This window comes from Protopterus annectens, chromosome 7.part0 (genome assembly GCF_019279795.1).
Source record: "Protopterus annectens isolate FY-2018-M chromosome 7.part0, PAN1.0, whole genome shotgun sequence".
In the NCBI taxonomy this organism is placed as follows: Eukaryota; Metazoa; Chordata; order Ceratodontiformes; family Protopteridae; genus Protopterus; species Protopterus annectens.
In genome coordinates, this window is record NC_056739.1 from 1,554,299,691 (window position 1) to 1,554,321,009 (window position 21,319).

Sequence of the window (21,319 nt, forward strand, 5' to 3'; positions counted from 1 at the left end):
CGCCGCACAGACTGCTGGGCATCTTGGGGCCGAGATGCCTTTCCCCCCATCTAGACTGCTGAGAAAGCAGTCTGAGAGCGTGCGCACACTTCCAGGAATTTGCTGTTTTTGTTTTTGTGTTTCTCTGTTAATATTTTATTTGTTTTTTAGGTGGGAGGGCTGCAGTCCTGCAGTCCTATAGCACGAGCTGCCCCTGTTGGCCTTGCAAAGCATGGATAAAGTGGTAATGAGTTGAGAGAAATTATAAAGGCTGAAGGAATACTTGATGGAGGTATGCATTACAGCCTAATTTATACTAACATTGTCTGCAGTGTCAGTGACACAACAAGTCACACACTTGCCTTTGGTGTAGACGTCTGTGGGTTCTATTCCCACACCATGGAGATGGATTGCTGACACTGTTGTGCAACATGAGGGGGGGTGCTGCATTCTGAGTGTGTTATCCTTCAGATGAAATCTTAAACCAAGGTCCCATCAGCTTGAGGTGATGGTAGCTTAGGTGGATGCAGTAGATCCCATGGCATCTATCAAAAAGAGAAGGAAGAAGTTCCCTGCTTCTCTGAATAAATTTCCCTTAGCAGTACAAATGCCACCCTGGGTTTCCCCTGGAAAGAAGCCACTCTTAGCAGGATTAACCTAGTCAACAAAGGATAAATAAAGTATGAGAGTTTCTAGTTTAATGTTTTTTGATAGCCAGGATATAATGTCTTCAAGAGTAGTGTGGTTATTGTTTGAGGTGGTTATATAATAGGTACACTACATATGGCTTTGTTTGGGATTTCCTGTGGTTTGGAAGAAAGGGTTACAAGAAATAAACTTAATGAAGGGAAACTAGAGGCAAAGGAGAAATAAATTTAAGGAAAGGGGCAAAGGAAAAAATAAACTCAAGGAATAAAGACTAAGAGAAAGTTCAATGAAGGCATGCACGATCACTGAAGAGAGATGGAAGGAGACATATAACAGGTCTGGATAAATGTGAAGGGAAAATAAGAGAAAGAAATAGGTGAGGAGTAAAAACAGTCCAAAAAATTCAGTAAAGAGTAAATCTCAGTGTCTGTTAGGAAGCAGAGAATAAAAGCTGTCTAGCACAATCTCAGTGAAGGAGGGTTACAGACTACAGGACTACTGATTACAAATTAGGGCACTGAAGTTATTGTCTGCAGACTAGTCATTGTGCAGACTAAAATAGATGCAGGAAGGACCGGCTGCCCAACACTTACTTAAAGCACCAGAGCAAATGTGATAGAATGTTTATGTCCAAAATAAATGGTGAGTGAACGGAGAAGACAGACTATCTTTTTGAGGACCCTGCTGTATGTACATTTTAGGGAGGTTTCCGGTGAACTTCCTGTCGAAAAAAATATAAGATATATACAAGTTTCAATAGAAATCCATTTAAATTAGTATGGCATATACTATACGTAAAAGAAAACTGCCAACAGTGTAAGTACTGACAATGTAAGTGGTTTATTAATAACTGTAGAATTCATTACCGAAATTACAGTTATGGTGATGGGGGTCATGTGGCTTATTAGGAAACCAACCAATTTGCCCTTAATACTGTTACAAATATATCTTCTCTCCTCAAAGGAACAAGTTTACCCACATCCCTTGCAGGCATACTGTCATATTGGAATTCTAGCTACCTAGGCAAAACTCAGCAGCCTTAAGCTGCCTCCTGCCACATTCTCTAAGTGTATTCATGGTGATATGAAATAATTTGTGCTTTTCCAAGTCAGTTTATATAGGCTAAACATTGTTTAAAGGGAGTTCTGTACGAAGGCTGATGCATAACAATTATTTTCTTGCATATTCAGCCTGCCCCCAGCAAGACATAGCTCATGTTGAATTTTAATTGAAATGTTATTGCTAGAACTGATTGCTACAGCTCAGACCAGATGGCTGCATGCTGTACGACATTGATTACTAGGCCTGTCTTGTGAAATAGTACTATATAAAGTAGGTGCCTATATTGCTATAATATGTGAAGTTCTACTGATATTTTAACAACACACTGACACATTTTAGCTGCATTGTTAGCATTGAATTGTTCTTAGATTTTTGGATGGATTTTAGCAACATGTTTTGCTGATTATCCTAAGTTGTTTTTTATAAAAGTTTAGTAGCATGCTAGACACTGATGGCACGTAGAATAGCCTGGTCATGTTTTACCTCATTGCCTTGTAGGTGTGTTTGGCAAGTGCTGGACAAAGCAGGTGTTTCAAAGAGTTTATGTTTGTAATGGGTTTGACACACCTCACTGTATTTTGTCACTATGTGCCACTTAAGTTATACAGTGTAAATCAAGAATTATAGCTATTCTCTGCAGAGACTGTTATATGAATATTATACCTTCAGTAGGTCTTTACCACCAGTCTTTACAGTAATTTAGTAGCCAACAGATATGGTTAGTACTTTTTGCTGACCAGTGTAGATTTACCAAACACACTAGCTTCAGTCTGTCATTTTCAAAATGTAAATGCAAATATATCCTTATGCAGTCCTTAACTAATTATCCTCACTTTAAGTTAATTGGTTACTGGAACTAGTAAAACACAAAACACTGCCTTCAGAACACCAGTTAGCAGAAATAAGTAGTCCACAGGTGTAATCTGAAATGCTTTAATAAATCACAGCAAGTAAAACACAACGGTTTAGCGCTTTCATTCAGGTGTGTTATTAATTCTCCTTATTGCAGACACTATAATTTATATACTAGGTTCCTGAATGATATATGTATCATTTGGACAAGTATTAAAGCGTTGTTGATATTATTTATTAACTACCTTTCTTTCACAACTGAATTTCTTAAATTCACCTATTGTATTACAGAGGACAATGTTAATTATTTAGCTGTACACATTTATAAGAATGTTGAATTAATAAAATATGTATCAAAAATTTACTGAAAGCCGACATATTGTAATTATTTCCTTCATTTTATAGTGAACATCCTTCAATACATAAAAAAAGTATAGTGAAGGGCCAGTTGGTAAGAGCAGCCCGTATGTGTTCTTTAAGGACAGATTTTTTGGATGAGTGTGAACATTTAAGGATGATGTTCATCCAGAGAGGTTACCCTGATACATTTCTTATAGATATCATTAAAGAAGTAACTCTGGGAAGGGGTAGTAGGTATACCCCCATACTCAATAGCAACTTAAGTGAAACACAATATATTGAAGTAAGTCAGGGTCTGTCTAATGACAAAGGTTTTTGTAATGCTGTCTGTGTGGAATATAATAAGGAATTTTATGTTATTAAAGATATTTTTTTTAAATAGTGGAAGTTATTTAGCCAATTACCTGGGACTTTAGATATTTTTAAAAAAATTCCCAAGTTCATATACAGGAAGAGCATTTGTTTAAAAGATATGTATGAACATAGTGCACGTAGTTCTCTACTCAACAATCAAAATAAAACTGGCACATTTAAATGTGGCTGTTGTAAACAGTGCACTTAGATCAGTAATGCTGAATTTATTTATTTGGAAAGCCATGGTAACGAATTGCTGTCCCAGTCATATTCTAATGGTAACTCTGTTGGTTTAGCATATATTTGCACTCATAGGTATGGTGCCTTCTGTATAAGAAAAACTGAGAGGGCACTAAAAAAGCATATATATGAACATGTTTATGATATAGCACATAAAGTAGAGACTAATGCTTTCACTAAGCATGCAAAAAGTTGTGATAATGTTCATTTAAAGTTTTTTTATTTTAGAAGAGGTGCAAAAAACCCAAGAGGAGGAAACTATGAAAACCTCTTGGAGTACAGAGAACTGTTTTGGCAATTGACTTTACAAGCCCACAGATATCCAGGCTTAAATGAAATAATTTCTATTTTTCCAGTTTTAAGATTAAGAGCAGCAAAGTTATAGTATGTGCATTCTTATACATTATTTAAACATATTAAGTGTTTTTAGGGCAGTGGTTTTATAAAAATGTTTACTTTTCAAGTTATTTACGCACTTACATTTTCATATTTCATATTTATATTTAACGTGCTTAATAGTACGTTTTCTTTAAATAAGCCTTGCTTGTTTTATTGAAAAGGCATTTTTATTGGTGGATTTTAAATGATCATTTAGCTTGAGTATATATATTCCACTAGAAGTTTTATGTCTTTAGTTCTGATGAAGTTGAAGGTGTTTGAACGAAAGTGCTAAACTGTTGTGTTTTACTTGGTGTGATTTATTAAAGAATTTGGGATTACACCTACAGACTACTTATTTCTTCAAAGTGGTGTTCTGAAGGCAGTGTTTTGTGTTTTAGTGGTACTTGGTTCTGCTTTTGTGCCACTTTTTGTTTTTATTTATTGGAACCAACCTTACTGTTCTACCCTGTAACAAAATTCCCCAGGGAGTATCTGTTTAATTTATCTTCATCTTTTACTAAGTAATATTCTGTATAGATACACAGCCATCTTTATAATATGTGATTTTGGTGTCATCCTCTAAAATAATTCCCCAATCTTCAGAAACTATCTTTAATTATTGCTAAGAAGAAACTCATATTTTCAGCAACAAATACCACTTTGCACAAATCATGTAGACAGGGAATAACCCAAATTTTACTTGCAACTGAATGTCATCATCCTCTGTTTTATCTGCTTGGGCTACTGCCTGCTCTAATCAGTTTGAATCTCCATGACATTTTATTTTATAATGAGAAAAATTTAATCTGACCACAATTAGTCCTGCCTGCCCTCCTTTTTATTCTCTGGATATCCTCGAGGCATACTCTGAAATTGATGAAGGTGCACTAGACATTTCTATAGGCAGATTCATGAGAAGTGCTTCCTGAGGGCTAGACACAAACTGTTATTTTAATGTGACTGTAGGTTCATCTATCCCTGTCTTAATTAACACTGTTGCTGTTATACGTCTATCCACCATGCTCTCACTGTCGGTTTTAATTCTCTTCTTTCCATTTAAAGGAGTAGTATACCTTTTCACCCAAAATCCCCATTTGCCAAATCTGCTAAAAAACCACTAGCAGGATATAGACCAAATCCATAAAGCCCAGGCAGGTATGACCCTAGCCCTGAGTAGGGATCCAGTATCTGTCTGCCTGGGATGACATGATGACAGACCCACGATGATTTGCAGAGATCCTTTTTAGGCAAACTTCAAAGGACAAAAACCACCACAGTAAGGTACAAGTATGCAAAAAATGGAAGGCAATGCTACTCAATGCTAAGTCTAAACCTCCACCAAACCAGGACCAAAACACTTAGGTGGGAGGAGGTCAATATTCAGCAGACTGCAATCCAAATTGTAGCTTGCTACAGATCCCCACCCATACCCCAGATTCTCACTACACCTTTCTAAACATACTGGAAAAAATATAAGAGAACACCAAACACCCTAATACTGGGTGATTTTTAACTACCCTGCCATTAACTGGAAAAAACTACCAACATGGGAAATCAATGCTCCATACTATGGTCACACCCTCATTAGTTCAGGTCTGACCCAAAGCCAACTTCATGCTACTCAAGTCAGAGTGACAAACTTCATGACACCCATGCAGACACCTTCAACAAGAAATGTATTGTTATCCCTTTGGGAAAAAAACATGTATCCATGAACCATATAGGTGGCAGTACACTAAACACAGAAAGTGTGATAGAGACTTAGGGACACAGGTGGACAGGGGTCTCAATACAAGGCCATGTCAAACCCAGGGATCTAAACCTTGTCATCACAATAAACCCCAGAGACTCTCCAGACTCTGGAATAGATTGCCCATACATGTAAAGCAGAGTGCCTCTTAAATTGCCAGGGAATTGTTATGGCTAGGCTTGTATAGGGTTAGGGGCTGATAGCTCATACCCCAACTATGAACCTATGAACCTATATATGGGCAGCAGCTAGCACAGTCATTTAGCTGAGGAAGCTCTGTGGCTTTAATGTAAGAATGCCCTCATATGGACTCTCTTTGAGAAGTATACTACATGTAATATAAACACTGGTGTTCAAGTAAAACTCTGTGGTGCCTCCTTTGTTTTCTTATTGTGCTGCCAACTTAGATGGAGGTTTCACTCACCCCCACCCTCACTCCATACAAGTGCAAGGCACATAGTAATTAATAAAGCCATTTTTCTTTCTCATGCATATGTTTTCCCTCTGCCTGTATTTTTCCCCTGCGTACTCTGCCTCTCAAACGGGCAGCTCCACCTAACTGTTTTTTCTTGTTAAATCTTTCCTTTTTGTTACATCAGCCATACATTTACACAATCAGCATTTAGCAATAGCTGCACATTTGACCACCTCACATTTTCCTTTAGCTGACTTTTTTGGGAGGGATGGAGGGCTCATCCTTCATCTTTCTTTCTCATCCAGTACAACTGTCTCTCATAGGAAACTCTCCACCCATATCTAACCTATCTTTCAGCATTATTTTCCAAGCAATAGAACCTTCTCCTTCATTAAAACACTCCTCCCACTTGTAACCTCCCCTGCAACTACCAATCCTATTTCTACACACTTCACATGTAGCTGCTCCATGTTCTCTTATAATTTTTACCAGTATTGAGTTATCTTGTTTTTCTTCCTACTCACAATACGCATATTACCATCAGAAATGTACTACATAGTCCACTAATCTACTTCAAGAATTCTCTCTGCACATTTTCTATGCACCCATTCCAAACACAGCCTCTCTCTGAAACACTTACACCATACCACACCCCTTAAACTTGTCTTTTACTAAACTCTCTACTTAACACTTTCCACATGCATATCTATACCATGCTCTTATGTCCCCCAGCACAATGGTAGCACACCTTATCATATCCAATTCTGTAATCATCCTTCTTAATCTTACACCACACTATATCCAACTACATGCGCACTATATTCCATCATCATTTCACCCCTGTACATATCTATAACTTGACCCATATGCCAATTAACTTTACCCCAGCCTATGCAACATATTCTACATCCTTTCATCTCAAGTATAAATACACAAAGCATTCCAATTCCCACCCTAAACTAAAAACAAAACCTATAGTAAAGCAAAATGTATAGTTAAGAACAAAGCTACTCTATACTAAGCTAGAATGCCCTCCAAAGGTTTATCTCTTTGGAGACATCCACCTCAACCCAGGCCCAGCAACTCAATCTAACTCCAATGACAGCCACATATAACCCACTCCACATTCACCAAAGCATCCCACCACAACCAAAAGAGGCTTAAAATAATCCATCTTAACCTCCATAGCATCTGCAGTAAATTACATGCTTGCATAATCCACCACTTCCCTGATATCCTTACTGTTACTGAGACCTGGTTAAAGTATTACATAATAGATGTCTGCTTAACTACAATATGATTAGAGCTGCTCATACAAGGGAAAAACTGCTGGAGTAGCAATTATTTGCCCCACCACCTTTGAACTGTACCCCTATTCTCATAATGTCCCCCAGTTCAATAATGCAGAACTTCTCATTTCATTTCTTAAACGTAATGACCATAAAAGCTTATCTCATTCACTCCCATGGAGCTCAGGAAATTTGCACTGTAACTTCCAATGGGTGGAGCCTAAGCCTTTTGATATAATCAAATTATGTCCTCACATTTTAATCAAATGTTCATATCTCTGGAATCATAGGGATTATGAAAGTATACCAGACAAACTCTTCAGCACAAACTATTTTTAAAGTAGCAGTATTCTTTAGATTCTAGGTCTTAAACCAAATTTTATAAGTCACAGTAAAAATAGTAACTATTACATTTGTAATATTTTGTAAAAATTCAATATCTCAGTAACCACTCAAGTTACACAGATACTGTCAGCAGCATTTTATACATTTAGCTAAGAGCTTTCATATGAGACTAAGGAGTTCTGTGTTACTTGGTTGTTGAGATAATCAGAAAAATTTGAAAATTATATATATATAAATTAATATCATAAAAAAACATCAGTTAATATAGCAATAAAACATGCCTGGGTGTGGCTAATGCTGGATTTACCCATGGCTGGTGTGGTTTGGTCATGAGGGTGAAGCCCGAGTGGCCAAACAAAGCCAACCGTGGGTAAATCCAGCATTACCCACACCCAGAAGTGGGTTATTGCTATTATACAATGACATTATTTAAGAAAAAAAAAAGAATTACTTTTCTTAAATAATGGCATTGTATAATGCCTTGCTGCCTTCCGCGGCTGTCTGGTATTCTGCGGAGTTCAGATGTACTGCGCATGCGAATGCCTACGCAGTACATCAGAGCTGTGGGCAAAAGCAATGGAGAAAGCAAGATCTCCATTGCTTTTTACAAACTGTTTTGCTATGTTAAATGGTTTTAACATAGCGAGACAGCTTTAAAAAAGGCAACGGAGAATCTCCGTTGCTTATTTTAAAGCTGTCTCGCTATGTTAAACCCATTTAACATAGCGAGAGTTGAAAAAAGCAACAGAGAAAGCAAGATCTCCGTTGCTTTTACAAACTGTTTTGCTATGTTAAATGGGTTTAACATAGCGATACTGCTTTAAAAAAAGCAATGGAGAATCTCAGTTGCTTATTTTAAAGCTGTCTCGCTATGTTAAACCCATTTAACATAGCGAGACAGTTTTGAAAAAAACAACGGAGAAAGCAAGATCTCCGTTGCTTTTTACAAACTGTTTCACTATGTTAAATGGGTTTAACAGAGCGAGACAGCTTGCAAAAAAGCAACAGAGAATCTCCGTTGCTTTTTTAAAGCTGTCTCGCTATGTTAAACCCATTTAACATAGCGAGACAGTTTTGAAAAAAGCAACGGAGAAAGCAAGATCTCCGTTGCTTTTTACAAACTGTTTCACTACATTAAATGGGTTTAACGTAGCGAGGCAGCTTTCAAAAAAGCAACGGAGAATCTCCGTTGCTTTTAACTGTCTCGCTATGTTAAACTCGTTTAACATAGCGACAATGTTGTAAGAGTTATAGTAATGGAAAAAGTCTGGTCAACCAGACCTTTTTCCATTACTATAACTCGGATTTACAACATGCACGCTGACCAATCAGCGTGCACGTTTTTGAATATTAATGGGGGGTTGTTGTATAATATCTTTTTACCTGCACTAGACAGAGGTCCAGTATTAATGCAGTTGAGTTTGCTATTGTGTAAGCTTTAATATGAAATATTTTAAAACCTTGTACATATCATGTTTTTGGAATTATTGATTTTAATATGAACAAGCAATATTTGAAGCCTAGAGGTGTCAGTAAGCGTTAACTGCAGATGCACCTGGAGGAGGCACTCGGATATAATGAATTAAGTATAGCCATAGTCTATATTAACACAAGGAATAACATTTCCACAGTAGAAGACAACCTTTCCTGGGCATCTAGTAGCATTCTCTAAGAAACAATTATTCTGGATGATCTAAATAGACTGGCAGCTAATGACCCCTGACTCCCCATCATCCACAATAATTCTGTCTGGTTTCACTTGACTCATTAATAACCCCAACAGGTACAACAAAACCAACAATAAGAGTTCCATTCTGAAATGTATGCTCATTTCAGATCCCATTAGATATACATCCTCATGAACTCTTCCAGATATGCTTACCAACCTTTACAAACATAATTGCCACCCATCCTTCCACAAAATGCACTGCAGTTAAATCATACTGTTTTTTAATTTAATGCAGCCTCTTTCATTGCAACCTTTTAATTGCACCACTGGTCCATACGAAAAAAATCTGCCACTAGATGAAGCCATCCTCCAACATAAAAATAAATTTCTTAGTATGCTAAATATTAATGCTCCCCTCAGGAAAAAAAATGGTTGAAATCAAATAGTGTCCTCTCAGTTAATCATAAACATCAAAATATACATGTATCAAGAGATAAAGCATAGAAACCTTTGCTGCAAGACATAACACAACAAAATCATAAACGTTTCAAGCAACTTCATAACCTCACTAAGTATAAAGTCAATACTAATAAAAAGTATTATACCAACCTCCAGAATACTCATCAAAGAAACCCAAATTGTTTCAGGCATCAGATAAGAACCAACTAAATCCAGCCAAATTGGACCAGTTAAATCCCTCCCTAGATAGTGGGACCACCACTGCTGTATCCCTACTCAACTCTCACTTCATCCAAACAATTACTTCTCTGATTACAAACAAAACCTCCGCCCTATTTCTTGACCTCTCAAATGCATTTGACACTTTCTCACATCATAAACTGCTACAAAAACTTTCCTCTGTCATTTTTTACATCTACCATTCAATACCTATCTATCTAAAAGATTTCAGTGAGTAAAATGGCAAACTGAATAGCTTTCCAAATTCATTTTGACCCTGAGCAGCATCTTACCCTCACCAAGAATGATGCCGTACAACAAAAGACAAATGAGTTTTAACTGGTGGCTTAATTACTGGTGTCATTTCTAAGCATCAATGTCTGTCTGCTTAGGATGGCATGCTTTCGACGCGACAGCTGCTTCTGAGGGATGGCGTGGCTTGCACCTGTCACCCTGGGCTCCGGATGTTGGCCAGGCTCTGCCCACCCCACAGTGTGCCTTTTTAGGCAGCCAAAGCTTCAAAACCTCCTACTAAAAACAAGAAAAATAAATAATAAAAAAGGCTCAGAATGCCTGCTCAGCCAGAAGTCTAAACCTCCTCGATGCACCCGCAGTATGCCTACATTGTATGGAGAACATTGATGTCTGTGCAGTGACTGAAACCTGGTTCCAACTGAGAGCACCCAGCACTATCAGGTTTTACCTCATATCATCCTAAAGCTTGGACGAACCACAACGAACCACAAAAAGAGGGAGATCAAATATACATATCCATCAACACAGTGGTTCCATCCGAAGCATCAAATGACATCAAAGACAACAAAATCCAACTAACCAAAGGCAAAACCAAAACAATTGCCAACATGCACAGACCACCCTCTCAGACTCTCAGAACCCTCAGCCTCCCTGAAACAGGAAGAGCAGATGTGAAGACTATGAATACATCATGAATATTGACCAACTACCCAAATGAACTCTGGACATATTACTGGAGCTAGGCTCAAACAGAAAGCCCAAACCTTCCTAGCCCAAACAAACTCAAATGAACACAACTAGAATTTCCCACAAGAGGAGAGTCACCAGACCTGATCATCACAAACACCTGGAGACAAAATACTCACCACAGGTATATCAAGGTGGGGTAGATCAGACCCTATCAATATCTCTTTCAAATCCAGATCAGAATCCCATGCCCCCCACCCATCCAAAAAGACCACCAACTTCAACCCCTCCACACTGAAGTGGTATCCTTCAAGGTGGTAAAGCTCCCAGGACCACATGGGCTCGAGTCCCTGGGCCAGTGGAAACACCAACCCACCCTTCAAGAATGCCTTCAATGGCTGAATCCTTTGCAAATGCCTTCATTCGGGCCCCCATTCCCAAAAATGGGTGGACCCCCAATCCCCACAAAAACTACAACCCTGGGAAAACAAGCACTTGACGCAAAAAAGGACCCAAATGAGACAAAGACAACATCCACAAGGCAGAAAAAACTACATGACACTCATAAAATCATCCAAGAAGCCAAACTTGATCAAAATCGCAAAAAAAACAAAGACAATCCATAAAGATTTCAAAAGCTATAAGAGAAAAAATCGTGGAAACTCCCAAAAGTATACTCAGGGGCTGTTTAAGTGGCAATAAATACACTGAACCCACTGACATTAAATACAACATTACTGAGAATGGGTTCAGTGCAAATTCTCCTCCCTCTCAAATTTCTCCTCCAGCACTCTCCCAGCAAAAGTAACCCCCCTAACCCCAGGGATGCCCAACTGAAATACCCTCTCCAGAACTAAAAGCTCTCTAAAGCTGGGACGATGCCCAGGTGAGGCTGGCCCTAAAGCCAACTCCACAGAGGAACTAACGATTGAATAAGACTGTGTTTAATCTACACCTTACTAAGACCAATCTACAGGATCACATAGCGTCAGTGATCCCACTTCACCAACGCAATCTTGGTCTTACTACCTGGAGTCTAGTAGAACGGGCAGCGAGGCCTGGTCTGCCCAGCCCTGGGAGGATCATTATGGAAGAGGATATGAAAAGACATCATAACCTAAGCACATTGGGACCTACCCAATTTGGACCCTGCAAGGGTTGAGAAACCTTTAAACACAGATCCCTTTTTGAAACCATTTGGACTTTATTGACCAAATTTGGCACCATTGATGAAGGCTTTGAACCTTACACAAAGCCTTTTCCACTTTACCACACTCGGGACACATGGCCACACATTCGGGTACCAAATGTAAACCCATATGCTTACATGTAAACCCATAAAAGACCTGAAGGACAAACCCACAGGGTCCAGAGTTGCCCACAGAATGTCCAGAACAGAAGCCAGTCTAAGGACTGTCCCCTTGAATGGCAGTTCTGGGAGACCTCTTGTTTGGGTCAGAGTTGTTTGGCTGGCAAACATAGGAGGATTGTGGCTGATGTACAATTGGCTGACAAAGTCTACAAGGCATGCAAACTACTCGGTGGATGAACACATCCTGGAGACAAACATCAGGTGAGGATAACTGGTGCCAAACAGATGTGAGCAAAACACGCCAAAGAGTAGATACAGAGCCATTGGGAAAAGGTGCTACCACAAACAATAAACCACATAGGTGGTAATCAAACAAATCTGGTAGGGGTTAAGCCAAAAACAGGGAGGTAAACCCTTTGGCACAAAGGGGTTGACCTTCACATTTAACCTCTGGTTGGTTCTTCTAAGTGCCCACCTTATTTATCCAACAAATCTACAAACAACAGCCATTTCACAAGCTAAGTTATTAGGAGTTCTAATAGACAATAACTTGAAATTCAACATCCACATATCTCAGTCAATCAGTTGGTTCTCTGTATAAAATTAAACCTTACCTTACTAACACTATGAAGAAACAAACACAGGTACCAGTTCCACACTGAAGTTGACTGAGACGCACTTTTAATACAGAGCAGTTGAAAAAACTTCCACAAGTAAATCCAAACACGAACAAGAATAATAAAGTTTAAGTGTTTTTCGTCCGGATATTATCCGGACTTCTTCAGAACACTGTTTGAGTTAAAAAAGTTATTTAAAAAGCCCTCGTCACATGAAGTAATCAAATGGGCGTTACTACTAACATACAGTTTCTTTAAAAGAAACATACTCATTCATTAATGCCCAGTACTTTCTTCCCCTGTTAAAATTCATAAAAATCATTTCACCATAACAGTAATTCACCAGTTCAAAAGAAAGGTATACAAGGAGGGACTGTAATGTACTTTTTATTTCTGATGAAGTCCTGGATGCATTAGGATGAAAATGTGGTGTCTTTGCAACGTTAAATAAAACAGATTTTTTTGCTCCTTTCTACGCTGCGTTGGTGGCTTCGTTCTGCTGGTTCCTCTGTGTTTTATTTTGGATGTTTATTGGTTGTGCTTAAAGCACTGTTCTCTTTTATTTATTTGGTTTTGGTATTATTACACTTATGTTACTCACCATCCTACTTCTCTAATCACAATACCGATAGTTTTTCTCTCTACCAGCTATTGTTCTATACTTCACTCAGTGTATTGTTCTAAATATTTATTTTAGTTTACTTTCTACCAACTTGTAATATATTTATTTCAAGTTCTAATGTATATAACTAATGTTAATTTTGTGGAATATATAAATAGTTTGTTCATTGCATTTAACTGTCTCTGGAGCTTTTCTCCATGGGACTCCACTGAAAAAGGGCTCTTACCCAGTTGGACTATCCCAGCAAACAAATGCTAAATATATAAATAAATAATAAAAATAAATAGTTTACTTCCCTATATCTGTCGGTGTACCTCAAAGCTGCATATTAGGTCCATCTCCTTTCAAACTCTTCATAAATGACCTACACACTACAGTTATACAAACAACCCTACATTAGTATGCACATGACTCTACATTTATCTTTGCTGCTGCTAATCTGACTAAACTTTAACAAATAATGCCAGAGTTCTTTATAGCCACTGAAACCTTGATCAAACTCTTTCAGTTTCTACTAAACCCCTCCCCCCAAAAATACTCCTGCTCTTTCTTAAAACTCATACCATAGACAAATTAAACTTTTTAGATGGTTCATTAAATAATATAAAAATTGAGACTGTGTTTCAAACAAAACTTGCTGGAGTCATTATAGATGACAATATGAAAATTTGACCCCCATATCACACTCATCATCAAAAAGCCCCATCAAAAGCTTAGCATACTCTATAGAGCAAGAGAATATCTCAAAGAAACTATATATATATATATATATATATATATATATATATATATATATATATTTGTGTGTGTGTGTGTGTGTGTGTGTGTGTGTGTGTGTGTGTGTGTGTATGTGTGTGTATGTATATATATATATATATATATATATATATATATATATATATATATATATATATATATGTATGTGTGTATGTGTATATGTATGTGTGTATATATATATATATATATATATATATATATATATATATATTGTTGTCTTTTGGCTTTTCCCGGTTAGGGGTCGCCACAGTGGAACTCCGGTCTGCTAATGATTGGCAGTAGATTTTGACGAACGTCGCGGTGCCAGCTCGACGTTCAACATTCAAAGATGGCACGCCCATTTACGCATGTCTTTCGAACGCCCACCCAACCACGGGGAGAACAATATATATATATATATATATATATATATATATATATATATATATATATATATATATATATATATATATATTTATATTTACCCATTATTTACTTTTTTCCCCTCACTCCTGTATGCTTTTCCAGTTCTCACTAATTTCCAGGCCATCCAGAAGGGCAAACTAGATAAATCCTACAATGAAGTACAAAAGTTTGTTGCAAACAAAACAATGCGGTCTCATCACTAGACATATAGCTCATTTGGTTAGAATTACCATATCACCCTACCTACTAATAACTAGTCATAACCCATAACATATCACCAACCATATAAATGCCCAAGCCTAAAAGATAACCTTCAACAATATTTACCAACTGAAAAAAAACTGCTTTAAGCAGAAAAGTTTGCTGTTTACTCACAAATCCCAAAGATCTGGAACACTATCCCCCTTCCTTTTAGGTTCACAACAAACTTTCATGCATTCAAAACTGAACTAAAACAGTTTCTAACTCACTGAGACATATAGCATCCATGCATACAACTCTCTGCCCCATGCGTGCAGTGCAAGTTCTAAAATGAAAGCCTTCCCTTCCATGCCTACAGCCCCACTGACACTTCCAATTAAAAATTAAAACCTTTCCCTCAACTTAGCAGTTAGAGATGCATAATCATGGTCACTGAATTCTATGATTATACCTCTTTAACTGCAGGTACTATTAACATGTCATTAGAAAAAAATCAAATAAAATAGAATGGTCTTCATATTGATCATTGCTTCAGTATCTTAGCTATTTGAGTTATAGCTTGCCAAGGATATAACAACCACCCAGTTTCCAAAACTTCAGCGTACCTTCCATGTGCCCAGACTGTCTGGCAGCTTGAGTTGAGCTGACTGAAAGACAAGTTTGGACGTGAAGTCCTTCAGAACATTACTGCTGCCAAAGAGTATGCTCCTCTGAGGCATTTGAGGATTGGCAGTCAGCTTCTGCTTTCCTTTGTTGGGCAGGTGAGTTTCCTTTGGGAAAAAAACTTCCAATTTCTTAAATTCATTATAGTTGTATTACTTTCCTCTTCATGAAACTTATTTTCAAACTAGTAGAGTTGTGTTTTAATTAACTGTCTCAAGACTAACATTCTTTTAAAAAGAGCATTCATTTTTTCTGTCAGTTTAAAAGTAGTGTAAACTTACTAAATCATATTTTCTGAGGAGAAATTGTGTTTATTTTTCATATGTGAGGTTGCTATGTTGTTTAAAGTGCTTTTTACTGTGTCTTTCTGTGAAAAAGTAACTTTTGTGGACTAACAGTTTTACAAGCATTTGCTTGCTGCTTCCATGAGGAAAGGAGCACCATTTTGGCTTGACCATGGAACAGATTTCTTGTCTCACAGTCAGTCCTTCTATTAGCCACAAAAAGAAAAAGATAAGCAAACAGCCTTTGTCACCACAGCAGGCTAGCAATTTGCCTCAGATAAAGGTGGGTGACTCTGCTGTGGCCATTTGTTGTACCTCAGATCACTCATCTTTTACCTTGGATCTCTGGTATGGCATGTACAACCACTATGGACCAGGGGCTAGCCACATCCTTTCTGGCTGTTGGAATACCTGCATTGGGCAAGGGAAAGCTACTGTTGTCTGTCCTGAGAGAGGTAACAGAGAAGGTTTCCCTTTTGGGTCAGAATGCTGGGTCCATCCCTGGGGAAGCAGTGTCTGCTATTAGTAACTCATTTGGCACCTTTTTCCTATCAAAAAGAAACAAAAAACAAGCATGTATTTACTCCTCCTCCTCAAAATTCTTTGGATAGGAGTAGCTTACTGGTACTGACTTGTGGTTTAATTCAGGCTCTTGATCCTTCTTGTAAAGTAGTTATCTGACAAAAGAAATAGGAATTCCTCTTTTTCTAAAGAGATTCAAAATTCTGAATCTGAACAGAAAGATGCAGGGACAGATTCAGGATTTTGTCATCAGATTTTTGATTCAGACTCAGAAGAGAGCTCAGTTTCTAATTCTCCCAAAGATATTTCTGTTTCTCTGAGACTAGTACTAGAATGTCCCAGTGTTTTCAGTGTGAGAAAAGTGAGGTTTTTCAGTCCCTCAGAAAATTGTATGAGTTATTGCAAAATGATTTTAAAGAACCTACACCCATTCCTCCTGTCCTATCTACATTAAAGGATATGTGTGTTACTGCCTGCAATTTTCCTGACAGTCAGCCAACTGTCCCTAAAAAGGTAGAAAGGATACATAAAGCTTGTCACACTTTTAAATTTATTCCCAATCCTGACCCAGCAGCTATAGCCTTAGTTTACTCCTCTGCTGCTACGCACTTAGTTAATTCCAATCCAACTCTTTCTAATAAGGATGGGAACAATACTGATATGAATGGGGAAAAGTGTATGCTTCTGCAACTTAGATTTTCAGAATTTTAAATTGTCAGGCTCATATGTCAAAGTTTTTTCTGACAAACTTGTGAAATTATGAGGAATATTTTATCTAATTCTTGTAAAGTAAATCTTCTTTAACTTAGTTTCTTCTATTGCTCAGGTCACTACTCATTGTTTACAGTGTGTGCATGACTCTGCTGATACTTGTTTCAGGGCTATGGCCACTGGTACTGTGTTAAGGAGTTTTGCTTGGCTGCATTCTCAGAACCTTCCAGATGATGAAAAAACAGATTTTAAATTCTCTCTTGTATAGACATTTATTGTTTGGTCCCTGTGCTACAGAAGGTGATCAAAAATGTGATAAAAGTGTCAAGGTCAAACTGATTCAGGAATTCACTAAGATTTTTCCACCTTCCCTTTCCAAATTTCCCAGAGGATTATCTTTATTCTGATCAAGTTTTAGCAAAAAAACAATAAACAGTCCCAACAGAATTCAAATAAACTGATTTTTATGTAGTGGCAAGGGAATTCCAAAAATAACTCTCAAACCTCCCAAAAGCAGGGACAGTACAACAAGTCTGAATGATTATTCAAGAGACCTAGTGACCCCCTCCCACCCTGGACCTCCCTCTCTACAAGAAAGTCTTAATCTTAGTTTTTCTCTTTGGCAACAGATTGTTTCAGACAAATGGGGTCTAAAAATCAATCATCAAGGTTACAGATTGTAGGGGGAGAACATTCCTTTTTTACAGGGGGTCATTCCTAATTCCTCATCCTGTAGATCAGACTGTTTTATTTCTACCTCTTCTTAATCACCTACTGTTCAAAGGAGTAATAAAACCAGTGCCTCCTTCCCAGGGAGGGGGGTTTATTCAAGAATATTCCTAGTGCCAGCAAAATAAAATGCTTGGAAAACAGTTCTGGATCATTCTTTCTAAAACCTGTTTGCAACAGTGTCCAAATTCAAAATGATGTAATTTCACAACCTGTTACCTCTTCTTCCTCATTCAAGTTTCCTGGTAACAGTAGACTTAAAAGATACTTAAAATTACATCCTTGTTCATCCAGACTTCAGACATTTCTTAAGGTTTTGTTTATCTGTTATCACATTATCAGTTCTCTGCCTTACCCTTTGGACTACCCACTTGACCAAGTGTCTTCACAAAGTTTATAGTGCAAATTATAGATCACTGCAGGCTACAGGGTATCCACATTTTTTCATATTTAGATGACTTGCTTATCTCTGCAGAGTCTTTTTTCAAAATGTCAGGAGTCTCTCTCTTGGATGAGAGATCTCTTCCGCAAGCTAGGATTCCAGGAGAGCATTCAAAAATCTTTCTTAACTCCATCACACAGAAATGTGGTCCTGGGATGTCAACTAGACACCTCAGTTCAAAGAATTTTTCTTCCACAGGAAAAAATAGATCTTTATTTAGATCTATGTCTATGGTTTTCCATTCAGACTTCAGTCACTGTGAGGGAGTACCTCAGCATTTTAGTTCTCATGGCATCTATGATTCTCATGATACCCATGGCCAGGCTCCACATAAGAAAGATACAGTGGTATCTGAAATCTCTTTGTTTTTTTTGGATCCCAGTACTTGGGATTGTCAGAAGAGAAATCCTTTGGTGGAGGCAACAGATATCCTTAAATCCAGGTCTCCACTTCTCCCTCCCTGACCCAAAGCAGTGAGTCACCATAGATACAGACTTTGCTTGGGAGCAGTTTTGGGAGGGATAAAAGTACAGGGGATGTGGGACACAAAGAACAGATGCAAGCAAATACATATCAAGAAGATGCTTGCTCTGATTAAGGCATTCAATTCTCTGAACCATATTTGGTACTCGGAACCTCTTCAAGTGGTTACAGACAATAACAAAGTCATGTGGTACATCAACAAGCAAGGGTTAACCACCCTCTTTGCAGACTAGCCATGTAAGCTTGGGACATAGCTTCACAGCGCAATCTCACTCTATGGGCATCCTTCATTCTGTCAGATCAAAATTGTGAAGCAGATAAGCTGAGCAGGACCATTGCAGGCCCTGACAAATGAAAAATAGATCAGGAGGTCTTCCAAGATTTGATCCATCTGTGGTGACTTCTCAGGTAGACCTCTTTGCCTCCCGTCTGATTAATCAACTGGCAAAATTCTGTTCCAGGACTCCATGCAAGAAGGCCTGGAAGACAGATGTCTTATTCTTTCTTTGGACAAGACTGTTCTTGTATGCATTTCCACCCTTTCCACTAATATTCATGGTACGTATTTAGATTCAGGAGGAATCCCCCAGTATCATTCTGATAACTCCCTTCTGACTCAGGCAACTATGGTTCTCCCTTCTTTTGGAAATGGCCAGGGGCAATTACCACAAGCTTCCTCATAGAATGGATCTACTCTCACAAGAACAGGGGTGTTTGATACACTCCAATATCAATCCTTTTTTCAATTGCCTGCTTGGATGACAGGTTCTTAGCTCCTTTTAGGCACCTGTTTTCTGAGGATATACAGCAGGTACTAATGGAGGCAAGAAAGCCTGCTACTAGAAAATCATACTTTAGCAAATGGAAAAGGTTTTCTAGTTGGTGTTAATAACATAATTAGCACCCATTTAGAGCTAGTTGTTCTCTGTTTATTACAATATTTGGGTGAGTTACTATCCTATGGTCTTGTTATTCCTCCATCAAGGTTTATCTAGTGTCCATTTCAGCATGTCTGCCCATGGATCCTCCTCCTTCATGACAGTTTTGTGGCAAAAAGTTCTTGAAAGAGTTTTTCCATAAGAGCCCTCCAAGTAAACCAGTGGCCCCTCCTTGGGATACTAATTTTGTGTCAGAGAAGCATACACTTGCTCCATTTGAAGCAGCTAATCTAACTGACTTCAGGTTCTTAACCTTGAAAACAGTTTTACTGATTGCCCTGACCTCTGCAAGAGGGTTATCCAAGTTGCAGCTCTTATGGCAAGTCAGCCCTGTCACAGTTTATATAGATACAGGGATTCTTTTAGAACTAATCCTTCTTTTCTGCCTAAAGTGGTATCCAAGTTTACTTTAAGCCAAACTATCCATTTCCTCATTTTCTTTCCTAAACCTAAAAATGAGGAAGTAAGGATACTCCATACCTTGGATGTCTACAGAAAACCCAGGTGCTATCTTAACAGAAATAAATATTTTACATCTTCAAATTAATTGCTTTTTTCTTAAAAACAGTAAGAAGAAGGGGACAACCTGTGTCAAAACAGACTATTTCCAAATGGTTGTCTAAGGCTATTACCTTCTGCTATACTCACCATGACAAATATATTCCATGCAAGGTCAAGACCTACTGTACCAGTGCCTTGGCTTCATCTATGGCTTTTAGGAAAGGGTTGGATTCTAGAAGTATTCTAGAAGCTGCTACCTTGTCCTCTGTATTCACTTTTACAAGGCACTATAAGCTTGATTCCTTCTGTAGGTCTAGATCAAATTTGCTTGGACCATTGTCCAGGATCTCCTGGACCCTTCTCCTTCCACCTCCAAAATATAATTAACTATGGTAATCTACCCATATAACTAAGGTTACTGCAGTAGTGATCACTATGAAGAACATAGTACAGTCGTGTAAACTGAGCTTACCATAAAAGTAAATGTGTGAATGCTCACTGCTGCAGTAGCCAATCCCTCCCTCCATCCTCCTTATTTTTTATGTGTTTGTATGACAGGGTGTGGACATTTATTTCTTGTTATTCCTAGTCTTGTTCTTTCAGGGCTCCATCTCTCTCTCTCTCTCTCTCAGTAATGTCACGTCTGTCATTATTTACTGCTTACATTTCTTAGTGTTGCTGTTACAGGTGTGTGTGTGTGTGTGTGTGTGTGTGTGTGTGTGTGTGTGTGTGTGTGTGTGTGTGTGTGTGTGTGTGTGTGTGTAAAAATACAAAAATGTATTGCCATATCTTCTTCAGTTCACCTTCTTTTGTCTAATCTTTCTACCATGTCCTGCCCATCTTACAGTGTGTGTAAGTGACAGCTTTACTGAAATACACAAGCCAGTTTGCCACAACAAGCTAATAGTTCAGCATGGAGAAATACAATGACTTATTTATTTATTAATTTTGTGGTGTGTGTAAAATGGTGCGCACCATGATAATTTGAGATATCTGATTTTGGAGCAACAGACTCTGGCACTGGCTTATGTTCAAAAAAATATAGCAATGGCAGAGGGGCTACAAAGTAGTTGGAAATTTAGGTATATGTGGCAAGTTGCTTGACATTTGGTGAGCATGAAGCTTGCAAGATCATAGAGTATTAAGTG